Raw genomic sequence first — 20,001 nt, 5'->3', positions numbered from 1 at the left:
CAATGACTGTTGCTCTCCTTTCATCAGTAATTAAAATGCATAGTCTTGCTGGCCCTCCTTCTCCTCTCCCTCCTTCTCCTCTCCCTCCTTCTCCTCTCCCTCCTTCTCCTCTCCCTCCTTGCCCTGCTCCTCTCCCTCCTTCTCCTCTCCCTCCTTCTCCTCTCCCTCCTTCTCCTCTCCCTCCTTGCCCTGCTCCTCTCCCTCCTCTGACACGAACTCCTCTTCTTCTGCCTTGATCATCCATTTTTGTTTGGAACCTTCAGCAAACTGACTTATATAGGTGTGGTCAAATCATTTGCAACAGGTGTTTTCAATTATGAGTCGTTGTGTTTACTGAATGACACCAGGGCTCCCTATTTACTAGTTAGGGCACTATTGAGTATGTCAGCCATTTTTCTTTGAGTGTCCGAATCATAAGGGGGGATTCGAATGTGATTTTGAGGGCACTAAAAACTCCCATAATGCATCATGATTTATAGTAACAGGGGTGATAGTGAAAAAAAATCCTGAGCCTGAACTTTTTTTTCCTGTTCCAACAGGGTGAGGAAGGGGGGGGGGGGGGGTTGTTGGGGAGGGACAACAGACTGCATATGTGACGTAACATAGGCATAAATGTTGACACATTATTCAAACATTTAATAGTCTGTGTATAACCTTATTGTCAAGTGACACATTTTAGATAACGTTTTCATTTTCATATTTACATTTTCTCCACTCTTTTTTTCTACTGAGAGCTCTTCTTAAGATGGTGTCCTTGTGTAAAATAATGTAACTTTATGTTTCATAGAGACTTTTATAAACGTCAGGACATGTGGTCTTACTGTGAACTACAAATGAACAGAAGTCACATTACAGCAGTGTTTCTCAACCCTGATCCTGCATATTCTACTGCATATTAACACTGTTCTGTATATTCTTCTGCATATTAACACTGTTCTGTATATTCTTCTGCATATTAACACTGTTCTGCAGATATTCTTATGATTTTAGCCGATCTGATTCAGGAGTTTAGGGTTAAGCAGTTTATCAGAGCTGTGTGTGGATGAAACTGGTGAAACCGGTGAAACTGCTCACTTACAAGAAGCTGCAGTTCCTCATCCAACCACTAGTCGGAGCTGCAGCAGCACAAGCCCCCGCTGTCTTTACTCAGTCACAGCTACAGCCCAGCCACGGGCTACAGAGCTCAGCTCAGCCAGTCTGGAGCGTTTTTTTTTACACGTTTTTTTTTAAGTTCATCTGTGTAGGAAAAGGTTTTAAAAACGGATAATACAGCTCTCTACAGTTCACCTTTCAGCCAAAGCAGCTAACAGCAGCAGTTGTCACGGAGGCACTGCTCGGATTACATTATAAACAGGTCAGTTAGCGCGCTGCTAACCTCATGATGTTTATAACTACGGAGTTTAGTGGACACACCACGGCTGCAAGGTTAGACTGTTGAAGGCTACTGAAGACTATTAAAGGCTATTGGAGGTTATTGAAAGGGTTATTGGAGCAGAAATCAGTAAAGGCTGGTTAGATAAGTGATTCACCTCCTCGTCCTTTACTGCGGTGAAACTGCGACTAGCGCTGTCACAGTGATGTTTATTTAACGTCATTAAAACTGATTTTGTCAGGTATTGTCTTATAAATATTTACACAGAACTTATATCTCTCATAAAAAGCGTTTATTTTGGTCAGTAACACTCGTGTTTATTTACTAGCAGCGTAAATTACCAGTGTTTGCTTTGGTGTGGATGTAATTAGGGGAATCTGTACCAGCCAGGTTTGCCAGGCACCTGTGTGGCATTAATGTGGCATTTGGCCCCGCCCAAGATCGGTATCGGCGATCGGCCCATCGTGGTGAAAGACGACCGGCGATCGGAATCGGCCCCAAAAACACTGATCGGTTCAGGAGGTGTAAAAAAGGAGGTGAATTTTGTCAGTGCATCTGCGATTCTTTTGCTCTCTGCCCGTTTCTTTCGTTTAGCACAACCACTTTCATAACTCCGCTTCATTTTCACTGTGACAGCTGTCACTCTAGGTGAAAATCAAGATCAGGTGAAAATCTAGGTGAAATGATTGTGGAATTGTGGAAAACACAATTTTAGTTCAGTGATCAGGGTTAAGAAACTGCTTTAAACTACAAACATAAAGTACTGTACTAAATTCTGACTATCCACTACATCTGGCTTCTAGCTAATTAGCTATATTCATTTTCTCCTGTAATCCTAAACTAATAACGACAGTGAAATATGTGAAATAGTGATTAGCTGATCAGGTACAGGTCAAGTTGAACATTACATATATAGTTTATTTATTTTCTAAAACCTTGACTCCCTATCAAGCTAACTCACTAACACAGCTGCAGTTTATTAATCACAGTGGGTTTAATCTGTGTGCTGATACAAGAAGTGTATTTTTAACCAGCTATCAGAAACATATCATCACAGTTTACGTGTTTAGCCTACCGTTATCTTTTTTTGAGAAAAATCTCCGTATATCCAGATCTGTTTTTAAATCAGCTGAAGCTGCTGCGTCCGATCCCGCTGCTAAATCTCACAGCAAGGGAGGGGCTTCCCCCGCTCCTCCGCAGTTTCTACTGAGAGGCGGGACTTAATACCTGAACCGGCTCTATTTATTTATTTATTTATTTTATTTATATATATATATATATATTTTTTTTTATAGAGCCACGCTACGCCGGATTTCCGGCGCGGCGCCGGAACGCTATCACCCCTGTAGTAAACTTCGCTGCTTACTAAGCGAGCTGAATGTGTCCCAAAATGGTTTGCGGGTCTCGCTACTAAGCAACAGATGAGCCACCAGTGTTGCCAGATTACAGTGGGATTCAGATTACTGAGAAAACCACCCAAACAGCTGATGTTTGTTATATTAACAATATTACAGGGTTTATTCCAACATGATCTTTACTAAAATACCATAAATATCTTAAATATCGCTGATTACAAAAAATGATATTTAAATGAGTTTATCTGCATATTTGTGTTATGTGTTTTGTGCCTTGTATCATTGGACACACGAAACAAAAACGTAAAAACAGTACATAAAAATAACCTTACAAGCAATGAAAGAAAGAAATAACTTACTCACATATAATAACGAACATAAACACGGCTTCAAATTTCCATCAGCAGGACTAAAAGCTCTGTCTCTGCAGGGTTAGATATCTAACTATAACACTGATGAGTACCCTTTCCATCAGCAGGACTAAAAGCTCTGTCTCTGCAGGGTTAGATATCTAACTATAACACCGCCGAGTTAAATTTCCAAACTCTTTACACTTGGTAGTTTTGTTCACCTGTCAAATCACAGCGTTTCCTCCAGACAATTTCAGATACAACTCGACATTTGGCATGAAACCACCAAATCTGGCAACAGTGCGAGCCGGGGTACGCTGCTATTTGTAAGGTTTTCTTCATGTAGTTCAGTAATGTGAGGATCATCTTCTAAACAGCGTAAATATAACAAGCAGATAAATGACTTCATGATCAGCTCAGAGCTTCACTAACTTTAATTTAGAGCTCAGTTCAGTGTGTTTATGGAGTTTTAAACACGGCTCAACCCCTCTCTCACCTGTGTGTGTTTATGTGACCGGTGCTGGCGCATGATAATGATGAGTTAGTGTCCGAATTCACTCCTGTTTTACCACTAATTAGTGAACTTATTAGTATCTCCCTACATAGCGCAACACTAATGAGGGAGTAGGGAGCCGTTTCGGTCACAGCCCAGGTATGTTCATTGTGTTCAAGTTTTGCTGACTGTCGGTGGCATTTTGCATCACATGAGCTTCACAATGTAAGAAAGCGGCATATGCCACCAACCACCAGCAGAGGGCCTGGACACTGCGGTGGAGGAGCTGGTGGATCTGGGGCAAAAAACTCCAAGTCCCAGAATCCCCAGCGGTAATTAGTTCAAATCAGGCTCAGCTGTGAACACAGCTTAAAAACCCCAGCCAAACCTCAGTTCACCATCACACCTTTGTAGAGGGGTGACCGGTAACAGTGGGTACAAAAGAAAAAGATTAGAAAGAAAAGAAATCCTAAAAGAAGCCACAAAAAAGGAGAGATCCTAAAAGAAACAAAGGCTCACAAAAAAAAAAGAGATCTTAAAAGAAGCCACAAAAAAAAGAAAAGATCTTAAAAGAAATAAAGGCTCACAAAAATATATATATATTGAAAGAAGCCACAAAAAAAGATCTCAAAAGAAACAAAGGCTCACAAAAAAAGAGAGAGATCTTAAAAGAAGCCGCAAAAGAGAGAGAAAAGATCTCAGTTTATTTTTGAAGTTTTTATTTTCAAGAAGTCTTTCCTAAGTTTCTTAAGTTCGAGTTAATTTCCTTTGTTTGAGCCATGCCATGTGGCAGCAGATCCTTTGTTTGATTTTCCCGCCCTTTTTCTTCACTGCCACATTTAAGGCCCTCATCCAAAGCCACTGCACACACTGCACTGTAGTGCAGTGGTAGCACAGCCGTCTGCAGTTACAAAGGTTGGGAGTTCAAACCCCGGTTCAAGCACACCATCAAACCAACTGCACACACATACAGACACATCAGTTATATCAAATATAATATTACCAATAAATAATAAGACTAATAAATAAGCAAATAAAAAATAAATAAAATAAGTAAATAAAATAACTCTGCATTTGAGTCCACCTCCCCCACTAAACCGTAACACACAATGCATATTGGAGCAGAGATATATGCAAAATGTGTTTAGAGTTTTGAGAAAAAGGGGGTTGGTTTTGTGAACAGTGACTACAGGTGAATTGTGTTTGTGGTTGTTGTAGTGTTTGCACTAGTTAGTAACACTTTAACAGTAATGGGAGGAGACCAACAAGAAGGTAGCATTGTTCAGCTTGACTTTACTGCAGCTCTCAGGCTGCGTCCAGAAACCCCAAAAGTGTCTCCTTTTTCCTACCGATCCTCCTCCTCTCCTCCGTGACCCTGAAACTGATTTCGTGACGCCATCTTGCCGCCTGTCTGAATACCGTAGGAGACGAAAGAAGACGCTTAAAATCCTCAAAGACGCTTCCAACGGAGGATACATTAAAGTATCCTACTCCGGAAGACTTTTAGGGATCTTCAAATGACATCACTGCATCCACGCCCACAGAGCACGCGACATGGCAAAGGCAACGCACAAATATACGTCATAAACACATTAATTAACTAGGTTTATTATCTAATTAAACAGCCAGTAAAGCAGTAATATAATTTATAGTTTAGATAAGCTAACACCCTTTTCTTTTGTCACCTGGCTTTCTCTACTGAAATGTTCTTTATGCAGTTAACACAACTGCCCACAAGTTGCTTTGTATGTTCAGTAAAACTATATTAATGACCCTATTTGTAATATGTTGTTATATATACATATCATATATACATTATTTATTTATTTTTTACTTAGGGACTGATGAGGAAACTGAAACCCTCATAAGGCTGAGGTCAGACAGGGCTGCCCTCTTCACTGGCCGGAGAAATGCAGCCAAAAATGCGGCTGGGAGTAATCATGATTTTATTGTAACATCTGAATATTTAGCTGTGTGTGATAGTAATGTTTCATTAATGCTGTTTAAACTCATATTTTCTCACTTCAGCATATATGCAAAATATTATATTTATTGTTATATTTAATATTTATTAATAGTTATTTGTTTTATTACATTTAATGACAAATATATACAAAATAATTTAATATTTACCTATGAAACCTTCATCAATAGGTACATTACATTCCTGTACAGCTGACCTGTTAGATACGACACAGAATCTTAAATAAGCAGCTTTATTCATGTCAGACTCATGATGCTTGATTTACAGGACAATTCGCAGAGACTTGGGCTTGGAGAGTAAGGTGTCTCTTGAGCAAATGGGGCAACTTATAAAATATATAAGATGCAAGTCCCGTTCGACAAAAGTATACTGACTGTAGGTATAAGGGCTTGCACGGAGTGTCTTGTGTCACAATATCCTAACCAGAGAAACAAACAATGAACACTATGTTTCGGGAGATGTTCCTTTTCACTGGTGCTGGGCAAAAGTGGGAGCACAGAATAACATGGGATCTTTTTGTACAAACCATTTGTTATATTGTTTAGTATATAAACAATTGTACATTGTAACACCAAAATTATGTATTTTAGGAGCTAAGAAATCCCCCTACAGGGATGAGCACTGACCAGGGGGAGACCACAGCAGCAACATGGCGCTGGTTTGGGGCAATGCATGCCATCCTGGGAGGCAAACCTTCAATTGTGCCTCCCAGGAGGATCACAAGTGCCCAGCTGCCAAGCCCACCAGCTGATGTGGCCTCAGGCTCCACACTGGAAGATGACGCTCCCTCCTGTGCCAGCTCTGCCCCTGACTCTGTGAGCCAGCCAGTGCCCTCCACCAGCAGAAGTACCTCCTGTCCCTCTTCAGGAACTCCAGCAGCCAAAATGAGAAGGCAAAGTTACTCTGCAGAGGTGCTAGAGTTTCTGAAGGAGGCTGCCAGAGAGGAGGCTAGAGCTCAGAGGGAGCAGTGAAATAACCTGCATAATTACTGGAAACATCATTTGTTCCAACTAAAAATGTTTGAAAACCACTGCACTACAAAATTAGGCAGTTGGAATTTGCTGCATAATGTTTAATGGTTGTGTTGTAGCCCTATAGGTAGATTGATGGCACATCATTCATTTTTAGAAAATGCTTAAATACATGTTACTGAATGTACTACTGCAAATCCTAAAGCACAACATACACACCCTGGCTGTAATGAAATTGCATTGCACAGTTGCACCATTTTTCTATTTAAAATGGAGTGTTGACAGACAAGATATGGATTGGTTTTCTTGGGAAAAATGTAATTTATTTACAGTAAAATTATATGTAGTCATGATGTTGTAGGTGGTCTGCAGTGTTGAGCACGTTACTTTGAAAAAGTAATTAGTTATAGTTACTCGTTACTTCTCCAAAAAAGTAACTGAGTTACTAACGGAGTTACTCCACTATAAAAGTAATTAGTTACCAGTAAAAGTAACTATCGCGTTACTTTTTATTATTCGCCCGTCAAAAAAAAGGAAATCAATTATGCATTTACTATTATTATTAGAAAAATAACAAACGAAAACAAACCCAAAATGTTGACAAAAATATAATCTAACGAATTTCAAAAAAACAAAACGAAATTCTTCACACAACCAAAGAAAATTACTAAAACTTGTAATACTGAAAAAAACGGAAAAACGCGTCTGGGGATGAAATTAAACAAACCAAGCCACACTCAAAGGAAATATGTAAATATAAATAAAACAAAATAATGGACAAAAACAACAATTTAATGACCGTTAAAATGGTATTAATATAACAGCTTCACCAAAAGAGAATAGAGCTTAGATCGTGCCCAAAAAATCCGACCCGACCCAGCCCGTGCACATTCTGCCCAAGCCCGAACCATGAACTGTCATTATGAGCCTGAAATATAATCAGAATTATGTTAATTAACACTGTAACATAGAAGCATAGAACTATTATTTAATTTAAATGATTTTTAAGAACAGCTACACACAGTGCTGCAAGTCAAACGCGGAGGCGTTCACGTGCGCCCAGAGCTACGTGATTACAACAGTGCTTATAAATAAATTAAACACTAAAATTAGTGTATTCTATCAGTAATTTCAGTTCGTTTTAGTTAGTTTTATATTCATAGTTATGTTTTTTCCTTTTAATTACCGTTTTTATTAGATTCAGTTAACACAAATGTTTTTTCACTTTCAGTTTTCGCTATTTCGTTCGCTTTAGTGAACAATAATAATTGGTTACTCAGCAACATTGTGATTATCACACCAGAGCTTTATATAAAATAAAAATAGGAGCCTGATTTCGGGTCGGTCCTCGGGTCAGGTGGGATTCGGGCAGAGAATCTAAGCTCTAAAATAGAAAGCAGCAGCACCACAAAAACCGGAGCAGCTAAAAAGAGCTTAACGTCCTTAAATCGGAACTTGGGCTGTCCACGGCAATCACTGAATTAATTAGAGCAGCAAATCGTCACAATTGTGCCTCACTTCACCACGCCAAACCACGTAAACCCACAGGCACAGCGGCCAGAAGCTCAAGTTCACCAGAAAGAGGAGGGGTTACCCAGGGCAAAGCAAAGTTAAAACAAAAAAAAGTTCATAGAGCGGCTAAAGTAACAGGCAGTAATGGGGTGTCGGAAATGGTAACAGCGTTATAGTTACAATCATAGTAATTAGTTAGATTACTCGTTACTGAAAAAAAGTAACTGCGTTAGTAACCGTTACTCCCATCACTGGTGGTCTGGCCAAATGACAGAGGTGAACAACTGTGCTGCTAAACAGGCTCGCAGTGGTTGGCCACTGCACTCATTCTTAACTGGTCTGGGTGGCAGGACATTCACCTGGTCGTTTCTTTCTTCTGGTTCAAGAACATCCCCCGTCGACAGGCAAATGTTATGCAGTATTGCACAGACGGCTACCACATCTGGAGCAAAGAGGTGGCTTACTTCAAGTGCCTTAAGGAAGATACTTCTCCACCTGGCCTTCATCATGCCAAAGGCTCGCTCTATGACCTTCCGGGCTCTTGCATGATAGCGATTGAAGCGGTCCTGCATTCTTCCATCTGTTGGCTCACGGAAGGGGGTAATGATGGTAATTGGAGTGCTGATACATGGGTATCCTCCATCCCCCACAATGAAGTGACCTTCAGAGGGATACAGTGCACCTACATACACTGGGCTATTCTTCAGCACCTAGTATCATGGACAGAGCCTGGATACCCCACGTCAATGTCGATGAACTTTCCTTTACTGTCACATATTGCCTGGAGCTGGATAGAAGCAAACAGCTTGCGGTTAATGTAGTCATGTCCATCCGGACCTGGTGGAACCTTCACTCGTACATGGCATCAATCAATAGCTCCCACACACTTGGAGAACACAGGAGAGTTGGCTGCCAGAGCAAACCCTGCACCCACAGCTGAGAGTTCCTGTTGTACTGGAAAGCAGATTACTTCCTTCAGCAGGGTGAGTATCTCAGCACAGAAGCGGTGGGCCAGGCTATGTACAGGTACATCAAATGCCATTGCTACCACCCTGTAGGGCAGTCTATGAACAAGCCAATACACACTGAGGAGCACCCAAACCTCATGTGTCCACCCATGATTTGAGCTCTATGAACTCGATGGATGACCGTGTCCATAGTAGCCCGGGACAAATGGTAGGACTCCCTCAGCTTAGAGACCGCATCAAAATATTGTGACAGGAGTGGCACAGCCCTGTTCATCCTGGCATAGACTACAGGGCTGTGTAACTTGAAGAAAAGCAAGTATTTAAGTTAGGCAAGGATGGAAATCTATATGTAAATTTTGGGCTCTATTAACTTATGGCAACTTTCACTTAGTATTCATTTTGCAGTCTATGCCATTATGGAAGTAATTGGTGCGAATGGAAATACCTCTGCAGCTGCAAACAGAGCGATCCAGCGACGACGATACGCTCTTCTTCTTGCTGCCCGAAGGCGTTGCATGGATAGAGTCCGGTGCAGCAGTAAGGACATTGTCAAAGCTTGCTCCATATTTCGCAAAATTAGGTTGTAGACCCCTTGTTAGCAGACTTGTAAAAAGTAAACAAAACACTCAAAGAAAATATCAGGGGTGCTAACCATCCCCGTTAAAGTGTTGTTGCGGGAAGTCACATTGTTTGTATCGGCCCTTGGGAACACCCAAACATTTTGGTGTGGTGAGATTACAAAAGTAAACTGAGTTTTACTAAAAAAGCAGTCTTCTAGAGTCACTTACAAATAACTGGAACCGGCCGTTCAGTGAGGAAAGCCCGAATTAATCCTCCTCTGTCTCATCCTCTCGACCCATCCTTTGAAAGCCACAGAGCTTCTTCCTTATTGACTGAATTTCGATTTGCTCCCCTCTCGGAATCCTCCAGCTATATTCCAGGGAAGGAGCCTAGCCAAAGACTCCTCCGTGAGGTCAGCTCCTTTCTGCACCCGGATGGATCCCACAGGCACTCCTTTCCTGGCCAGATCCTCAGCTGCTCAAGATGCACCCGCAGCTTGGACAGCGGAGTTTGAAAGCAGATTTTGTTTTCTTTGACAACTTTCTTGATTGGAGTGTACTCCTTTCTCCTCCTCTGGACCTCCTCCGAATAATCATGGTCAAAAAACACCCTCCGGTCTTGTACGGAGATTCTCTTTTTCCAAGCAGTTTGTAGGACTTTTTCTTTGGTTGTAAACTGCAGAAACCGGACCACAATGACCGTGGTGGAGCACCGGTGGGGGGTTTAGGAACCAGCGCGCGATGAGCCCTCTCAATTCCAAGCTCTGAATCCAAACCCTCCAATTCAGCTTTAATTAAATCCTCCACAAAACAGCGCACTGAGGAGCCCTCCGCGTTTTCAGATACACTGTGTATTCGGACATTATTTCTTCAGGAACGACCTTCCAGGTCTGTCAGTTTAGCCTGCAGCGCTCGCTGGTTTTTGATTAATTGGGTTAGGGAATCTTTAATGCCGATATCCCATCTCTTTGCCTCCTCCATCCTTCTCTCCACTTCCCCTAAGCGCTGCGTGGCCTCCCCAATCTGCCCCATGGCATCCGATATGTTCTGGTTAAGTTCAGTAGACATTTCGTCCAACTGTACCTTCAGGTCGAGTCTAAAGCTGGCTCAAAACTCAGAGCTCGTTTCTCATGTCCGCTTTCAATTCACCTCTGTCTGCCCTCATTATCCCCGTCGCCCTTATCTCCCGGCCATGTCTCCATCGTGGAGGTGTCAAATTATTTCTCCGTTTCTAGGTCTGTGACGCTTTTTAACATCTCGTTTTCCTGGATTTATCCCCACGCATTGTCCTTTCAATAGTCCAACATATAAAGAGGAGTCCTTGGATTTGGGGGATTTATTAGGCCGATACCTGGAGCCTGGACCTGGACCTTGAGCCACCGGAAGTCCATTTTGTGAGCTTTTCATATGTCATACTGACACCAGACTTTGCAAGTTCTCCCAGTATTTATCAGCAGGTTCTCTTTTACCAAGTTCTTCACCCCTACATAACATTGATTTACACAAAAACAAACCAAGAAACATGAATTTCATAAGCTTTAAAAAAAAAACTTTTTTTATATCTAGGGAATTGGAGTATGACACTTACTTAAAAATAGTATGATACTTGCTTACCTCTCTGTTACTTCAGGTGTCTCTGCTGAGTAATTCTGCAGGAGAAAGCCCTTGCTAAGAAGTTGGTGTGCCAGGGTTCTACAGCTGTCTTCACATTTAACAATTGTCTTCAAATCTTGGTAGTCACATACACTGCCTCCTTTCGACCTTTTCTGTGATTCTTTAGCTTTTCATTTTTGCACGTCTTTCTTCTGGAGTGTTGTTCTTCATGCAGACTCTTTTCAGATGTGTTGCCAACGTCTCCTGTAGCTTCATACAAATAAGGCAATGGACAAAAGTGTCTATCAGGCTTTTAGACTTTCCTAGAAGAGCGAAAGAGATAAAAACAGAAAATAGAGAATATGTAATTAAGAAGGGAAAAAAAATCAATCAAGACCAATTTTCCCTTACACACTGGATTAATCTGATTTTGGAACTCTTATGTAAAATCAGATGCTACTCTGGTCTTCTGCTGAAAGCTTGCTCTAATCTTCAGCTTCTACACTTTTCTCTGTTTTCTTCTCTTTTACTCTCTTCACACTTACTAATCCACTTTTAGTCTGCTTCCTCTTTGCTCTACACACCTATTAATCCACTCTCAGTCTACTTTTATAGACTTTTTCCTCAGGTTTGCTGGATTAGCTGTTTGCTGCTGCAGTTTGTTTGTGTAAGTTTCTAATTTCAGCTGAAACAAGGTGAGTGCTTTTTTCTCCATGGCTTCTGCTCAGGTTTACACCTGTTTAGAGTGTGGCATGTATAGCTTAGATCCCTTATCCACCGATACTGGTAACAATAGTGGTATTTGTACTAAGTGTGAGATAGTTAGCACCTTGGTGGATAAGGTGAATAAGTTAGAGCTGCACGTCCGGGGTTTAATAAGGGATAGACAGCAGGATTCACTGTTAGCAGCCCCGGGTGTCTCAGGGAGAGTTAGTACCCCCTCGACTCCGGCCTTAGAGCCCTCACAGCGGGGCGAATGGGTAACGTCTCGGCGGCATAGTCGAAAGGCTAAGGCTAATGCTACCGCAAAGGCCACAGCCAGCCCACCTAAACACCATGCTCCCCCAGTTCACAAGTCAAACAGGTTTGCCCCGCTCAGTGAAGCACCAACTGAGGAGCCTGTTAAAGGTACTCTGGTGATAGGAGACTCTATCGTCCGACACGTGAAATTAGCTACTCCTTTAGGGGCACCAGCGGCAACAGTTACTTGTTTACCGGGAGCCAGAGCACCGGACATTAGTGGCAACCTTAGGCTGTTAGGGAATAGGAGATATTCGAGGGTAGTAATTCATGTAGGGGCCAATGATATTCGTCTGTGGCAGTCTGAAGTAACTAAGGCTAATGTTAAAGAGGTGATTAAACAGGCCCAGACGCTGTCCCAGGAGATAATCTGCTCTGGCCCCATCCCAATGAGGCGTGGTGATGAAGCTTACAGCAGGCTTTCTTCGCTGAACCGCTGGATGTCCAAGTGGTGTGCAGAAAATCATGTGGACTTTATAGATAACTGGCTACAGTTTGAGGGCAAGCCTGGTCACAACAAGGTACAAGGCACAGGAAATCACAGTGATTTTGACAGGTGACCTTTCACCCTGTAATGACATGATCAATCTAAAACATGTCAGATGTCATGGCTACCGGCCTGTCCCACTGTTATTTATGTTGAAACAATGTCCCCATTGACAATCCTCAACTGATCCAATCCCCCATTGTAATGGATCCTTTAATGGTATTGAAACAGATGTTAACCATGTTTAAATAGTATATTTCAGTATTAAAACTTTGTGCATGGCGTAGCTATTAAAACCCTGATTAAACAAACATTGAATCAGAATTGTATACGTATGTAGATAGCTCCGCCCTTTAGTTGATAAAGTAGCACAAAGTTCTCAGTTCTGTCCCATTCAAGAGTGTTTCCAACTTTATTTAGGAGGTAAGTAATACATTGTTTAATTGAAATTTATATTTAATACACTTAATTAAATAGTTATTCATATGATTAAATAATTCTTGTTTTATTTTAATCCTTAGAAAATCAAGAATTATTATTGATTCTCCTTCCACAAGCTCAGGTAAGTGTATAATTGTACCGTTTAAAAAAAACAACAAAGTTTTACCTATCAATTATTTAATCATAATAATACAATGCAGTGTGCATTGCCAGGGCAACAGCATCATCCGTGGACCTGTTTGCTTGGTAGGCAAACTGATGCGGGTCCATTTATACTTTTTTATTATTACTTTTAAATTTCATAATGAAATGCAATGTATTTATAGAAATTTATATTTGTGCCTGTGTGTTTGTGTACAGGAACTGAAGCTACACCAGACTGCGCTTTTTACTCCATTTTAACTTCAGCTACGCTGTAAGAGCAACAGCAAACGCGCTTTTCAGCACGCTTTTTCGGACAAGGTTGAGCGATTCTCACTTGAGCGGGGCGTGGCAAACCCCCTCATTCACACATTCTCTGTCTACACACCTCAGGGGCGTTACTCACTCTTTAAAAGACAGTCTGGTGGAGCTGATTTCCTATATCGCCCGCACCTGCGCACAAATTCAGACTCCTATGTCGTCACTCACACTCGCCGAGGCGTCAGCTGTTGTGTGAAGACCCTTTCGTGTGAAGACCTAACTCGGGTAAAGACCTGCGAGTCTACCTGCGCGGGTAAAGACCTGCGAGTCTACCTGCGCGGGTAAAGACCTGCGAGTCTACCTGCGCGAGTCCACCGAGCAAGGCCACTGACAAGGCAGCCCGTCCTACTGCCTCACAAAATGTGCTCCCATCACATTCCTGTCATCTCCGGTACGCACAGAAGGCGGAAAAACACACATAGGCGCCAGGACCATACTAACCTGCGTCCTCTTAAGCAAGCCACGCCCACTACTACCTCATTCTCTGTTGGGCTGTGGAACTGCCAGTCGGCTGTTAATAAAGCAGATTTCATCGCCTCTTATGCAAATCATCTCTCACTACAACTACTGGCTCTGACTGAAACCTGGATTAAACCTGAAAACACTGCTACTCCGGCGGCACTTTCAAATAATTATTTCTTTACCCATACTTCTCGTCTCTCAGGACGAGGAGGTGGAACTGGCCTATTGCTCGCGAATGGCTTAAAATACACTCCACTATTACCTGCAAACTCATACAACTCGTTCGAGTATCATGCCACACTGGTTAATACTCCATCAAAACTTACTGTCGTTGTCATCTACCGTCCTCCTGGACAAATGGGCGAGTTCACGCATGAACTTGACATGCTACTGTCTTCTATCCCCGAGCAAGATTGCCCCATGCTCATTCTAGGGGATATGAACATCCATCATGAGTAACAGCTTCAGACTTCTCATCCCTCATGCAGTCTTTCGATCTGGAGCAGGTCCCCAGCCCCCAACACATAAAGCTGGCAAACATCTAGACCTGATCTTCACTCGTAACTGTGACACAGACTCTTTAACTGTCACTCCTCTACACCTCTCAGACCACTTCTTCATGCAACTCAACGTTCGCATTTCGAAAAAACCCACAGCTACTCTTACTATGGTCTCGTTCCGCCGAAATCTTCGAGATCTCCCAGCAGACCAGTACTCCTCGCTGGTGACTGATAATATGCCTCCATTAGGCTCATTTTCATCACTCAATGTTAATGATGCCACTGATACTCTTTGCTGCACATTAAGCTCCTGTTTGGACGACCTCTGTCCTCAAACATCTCAAGCCATTAAACCAAGCAAACCGCAGCCATGGCTCAAAAATGACACGCTCAGGGAACTACGCTCCAAACTCAGAGCTGCTGAAAGAAAATGGCAAAAAAAAGCAAAACCAGACAGACCTAAAAAACTACCAACTGCTCCTGGCTTCTTTTTCAGCCAGCCTCACTGCTGCTAAAGCTGAATTCTATCACAAAAAAAATCAGCTCCCTCACAGACTCCCGGAAACTATTTGCTACATTCAAAACACTACTCAACCCTCCACCTCCTCCTCAGGCTACCTGCCTTACGGCTGAAGCTCTTGCCTCATTCTTTACTGGGAAAGTGGCAGCTTTCAGCAGACAGTTTACTGATGCGACATGTAGCAGTCCTACATCATGCTCTGGTGCCCGGTATCCCTCTACCGAAGGCGTTGCGCTCTCCTCGTTCGCTCCTCTCACTGAGAACGAGACACTGGCTCTCCTAACGCGTAGCCGTCCTACTACGTGTCCACTTGCCCCGATTCCTTCAGACCTTCTGCAAACCATTGCACCTGCAATCATTCCGGCTATTACTCACACGATCAATGCCTCTTTAACTTCTGGTGTGTTCCCGACTGCTTTTAAACAAGCACACGTGACACCACTGCTTAAAAAGCCTTCTCTCAACCCCGCCCAGGTTGATAACTACAGACCGGTCTCACTACTGCCTTTTATTTCTAAAACATTAGAAAGAGCAGCTCTCAATCAAGTCTCTGGCTTCCTCACCCAAAATGACCTCCTGGACCATAACCAATCTGGTTTCAAGAAAGGGCACTCTACTGAGACGGCTCTGTTGTCTGTGACAGAAGCGTTAAAAACTGCTAGAGCTGCAGGGCAGTCCTCAGTGCTCATTCTGCTGGACCTCTCGGCTGCTTTCGACACAGTCAATCATGAGTTCCTCCTAACTATACTCTCGAACATGGGGATCTCAGACAATGCACTGTCATGGTTCAGATCGTACCTCACTGGGCGCTCGTTCAGGGTGTCATGGCAAGGACTGCTGTCCCCAGCCCACTCGTTACCCACTGGGGTTCCCCAGGGTTCGGTACTGGGACCTCTTCTCTTCTCAATATACACCACCTCTCTAGGTCGGGTTATCCGCTCACATGGTTTTTCCTACCATTGCTTTGCTGACGACACCCAGCTATACCTGTCGTTCTCACCTGAAGATCACTCAATCTCTGCACGGATATCGCAGTGTCTCTCAGACATATCCGCATGGATGAAGGAACATCACCTCCAACTAAACCTCTCAAAGACTGAACTTCTGGTCATACCAGCAAAACCTTCTATTCAACACAACTTTGCCATAACCATCGACTCTCTCTCTCTCTCACCGACAAAGGTTGCTAGGAACCTGGGTGTCATGGTTGATGACCAGCTTCTCATGTGGCCTCAGTTGCTCGATCCTGCCGCTTTGCGCTTTACAACATCGGAAAAATTCGACCGTTTCTGACGCAACAGGCCACCCAACTCCTGGTACAAGCAGTCGTCATCTCACGCCTCGACTACTGCAATGCCGTACTAACTGGCCTCCCGGCCTGTGTAGTAAAACCACTCCAAATGATCCAGAATGCAGCAGCACGTCTGGTCTTCAACCAGCCAAAACGGGCACATGTCACTCCGCTGTTCATTGAGCTCCACTGGCTACCGGTTGCTGCTCGCATCAAATTCAAAGTGCTTACAATCGCCTACAAGGTGATGACAGTACAGCTCCTTCCTACCTGCACTCGCTCCTGAAGGCTTACTCTACCTCCCGGCCGCTGCGCTCCTCCAATGAACGTCGCCTCGCTTTACCAAACACTCACACAAAGCAATCCAGACTGTTCTCATACAGAGTTCCCCAATGGTGGAACAAACTACCTTCCACTACCAGATCAGGAGAATCTCTCACTATCTTTAATAAACTCCTGAAGACAGAGCTCTTCAAAGAGCACTTACTCTCCTAACACCTCTAACTAACTACCTTCTACTACCAGATCAGGAGAATCTATCACTATCTTTAATAAACTCCTGAAGACAGAGCTCTGCAAAGAGCACCTACTCTCCTAACACCTCTAACTAACTACCTTCTACTACCAGATCAGGAGAATCTCTCACTATCTTTAATAAACTCCTGAAGACAGAGCTCTTCAAAGAGCACCTACTCTCCTAACACCTCTAACAAACTAACTAATTCTAACCTCATCTTCTTCCTCTTCTCTACTCCTCTATCCCATTATTTCCCTCTGACCTCCTTAAGGCCCTATCTATAGATGCTTTATTTTTAACTTCTATTATTTTTGTACTTAACCTCTTCTATTATTCGCACTTCAATATTGTAAGTCGCTTTGGACAAAAGCGTCTGCCAAATGTAATGTAATGTAATGTAATGTAATGTATGTGAATTAGAACTTTAACGATGGTGACCTGGAGGAGGATCTCGATAATTTTCGACATCTTTCCAAGGCGGTGGATCTGACTTTCAGGAAAATTCTCTATGTGACTAGACGTGGTTCAAACAGTCAATGTAAGAGTGTTCAGTCATTGTATAAAAACGTTTGAATTTGTTAATGAATCATTGTGCTTTGTTACTCAATAAACATGTCTAGAAAGAGAACCAATAGTGAATACTTAAATTAAGCTAAAAGGTTTAAAATTACTGTAGCGGGTAGAACTGTGGGGAAGATTTTAATTAATATTTCCTAGTGTTGCCCTATAGATTCCACTAGGTGAGGTGTAGAGGGGAGGACTCTTATTTTGACAGTCCCTGATGGGTAGAGCAGGACCTCACGCTGCGTATAATCTCACGGAACCATAGATTCCTCTAGGTAGAGGGGAGGACTTTTATTTTGATAGCTACTGATTGGCAGAACAGGATTCTGCGCTGCTTATAGTCTCGCGGGACCAGCACGAAGTAGCGTTTGGTCTCGTGGCGGCAGGTACAAGCTCCGGTCGGAAAGCTCCAGCTCGTGGGAAAGCTGTTTTAAAAGAACTCTGTGGGAGATAGTTTTATTGTGCTTACTGACTGGAAAGGACTAAAGGAACACCTGGAGGGTGTATCAAGGGGGCACTGTGTGTGCGTGAGAGGAATCCATAGTTGAAGCAGGTATGGGTTGTTTTTAATATTGTATTGTGGTAGTTTGAATTACAGTGGACTTTACTAGATTTAGGTGGTGTACTGGACATAAATATTAAAAGTTTATTAAGCTTACTAAATTTTCAGTATATTAAAAGAAAGTTTGTTTTATCTTAGTGAATGTGGGAGTTCCAGGAATCAGCTGGGGGTGTGTAGCTGCTGAGTGGTGGGTAAAGTCTGTTTACTGAATTACTGTATGTGGAAGAGGTAGCTAACTGTGTGTTTATGCTTCTATATAGCGTTTGTATTGATGCTGAAGGTGCTGTGAAGGAGATTGAGTTCTGGCTTCCGCATTTACGACTGATTGGTATGTATTATCTGACTGGACACTTTATTTATGCAGTAAAAAGTAACTAATACAGTCAATGAGTGGAGTGGCTAACTTTTATTTATGTTTTAGGAGTGACCGAAAAAGGCCAATGATAGTAGCCACTGTTTTTCTCTCAATCTTCTCTTACATTTTCCCCCGTGTTTTAGGATTGTATCTTTACATCTAAATATTTTTTTGAGTTTAAATTAAAATAAAATTATGGTTTTAGTGATTTAACATAGGCTTTTGGCCCATGGTTGCCCTAGTTCCTCATAGAACCATTATCTGGTGCCTTCCAGTACAGCTTCAACGTGCACATTAACTTGATTTATGGGAAGTAACTGGTCCTTTTGGTTTAGAGCTTCAGCCCCTTATTGATATATTTACTTTGTAGTGTTATGGTTTTGTGCACATTTTAATTTGAGTGTATTTCGCTTTGTTTGCAGTGTGGTTTATTATTATTATTATTATTATTATTATCATTATTTTCTTCGTTTTGGGTTTTCTTTTATTTATTTTGTGTGCTAATTAATTGGTGGCTTGAAGCCTGACTTAATCGGCAAATTTACTAAATCCTTCAGTGTTACCAAGTGAAAGTACATAGACTATTGAGATCAGTGTTATAGCCCAGATTGAAGCCTTATTTAATAGAAGAATTTATTAAATCCTTAAGTGTTACCAAGTGAAAGTACTTAGATAATTGGGATCAAATTATAATACTCGTGAAGTCTTATATTGGGTGATTTTATGGGAAACAGTGATTTGTATGAGTGTCCTGAAAGAAATGTCTAATAATTGTTAATCCCTTGCTGTGGTCAGTATAACCACTAGCGTTTTAAGAGAAGGTGATTGGTCTGGTTTAATGTATCTGTTTTAAACAAAATAATAAATGTGTTCTGTAAACCTCAGCCTCATTCCTTTCCTGTGTGCCTTATTCCATTTTTATTGAGTGGGTTTATAAAACATTCCAATATAAGGTACCCAGTGGTCACATTACATCTAATTCAGAACCTGATGTAAACTTACAAAACACACACAGTCAGCATGGTATTTTCCACAATCTAAACCAAAGTCTAACTCGACTTCAGAATGAACCTATTATTCGCGGTTAACCAGCTTAATGAAAGTTTAGCTGTAGTGTCAGATGACGGTAATGTTTCTCATCAATCTGCAAAAACATCTCAAAACATATCAAAAGAACCACCAACTGATTTTTTACACAATCTAAACCAAAGTCTGACCAGACTTCAGAATGTAATGGGTAACGTAAATCAACATTCACAAAATTTGTTAACCAGGGTTAATCACGATAGTGAGAATGGCCAGTCGTCCTACAACAGTGAAGATCAAATGGAAAACTCGCATTCACCTAATGGTGAAAGACATAACATACAAAATGAAAACGCGGTTGATGCTCATTTATGTAACCAAGCAAGGAACGATTTACAAGATCAAAGAGTAGATCAAATAGGGGATGATATCCAAGGTCAGTTAGATGTTCAACTAGGAGACGGATTAGAAGATCAAATAGATCCGTATCTTCATGTTAACTGAGTTCAGATTTACACTACCGAAATTAGAAGGCCCCTGAATTTCTCCTCACTGGGAAACGTGGATTCTTTCAAAGAATTTCACAACTACGTGTTGGAGGTTTTTCACCAGATGGTTGGTGTAGCTAATGGTTAC

At 42.0% G+C, this 20,001-nt stretch overlaps 1 long non-coding RNA gene across 1 annotated transcript; it reads left to right on the top strand.

Annotated features, from left to right (window-relative positions):
- Positions 1 to 17,549: 17,549 nt before the first annotated feature.
- On the top strand, positions 17,550 to 19,023 carry LOC125796846 (uncharacterized). Its single transcript, XR_007435752.1, has 3 exons — positions 17,550 to 17,975; positions 18,123 to 18,171; positions 18,245 to 19,023. It is a non-coding gene; the product is annotated as an uncharacterized LOC125796846 (long non-coding RNA).
- Positions 19,024 to 20,001: the final 978 nt, after the last annotated feature.

The sequence above is a fragment of the Astyanax mexicanus genome, unplaced genomic scaffold (genome assembly GCF_023375975.1).
Source record: "Astyanax mexicanus isolate ESR-SI-001 unplaced genomic scaffold, AstMex3_surface scaffold_47, whole genome shotgun sequence".
NCBI classification, from domain to species: Eukaryota; Metazoa; Chordata; class Actinopteri; order Characiformes; family Acestrorhamphidae; genus Astyanax; species Astyanax mexicanus.
The sequence above is the reverse complement of the archived record's forward strand: the minus strand, read 5'-3'. Positions and strand labels throughout refer to the sequence as shown.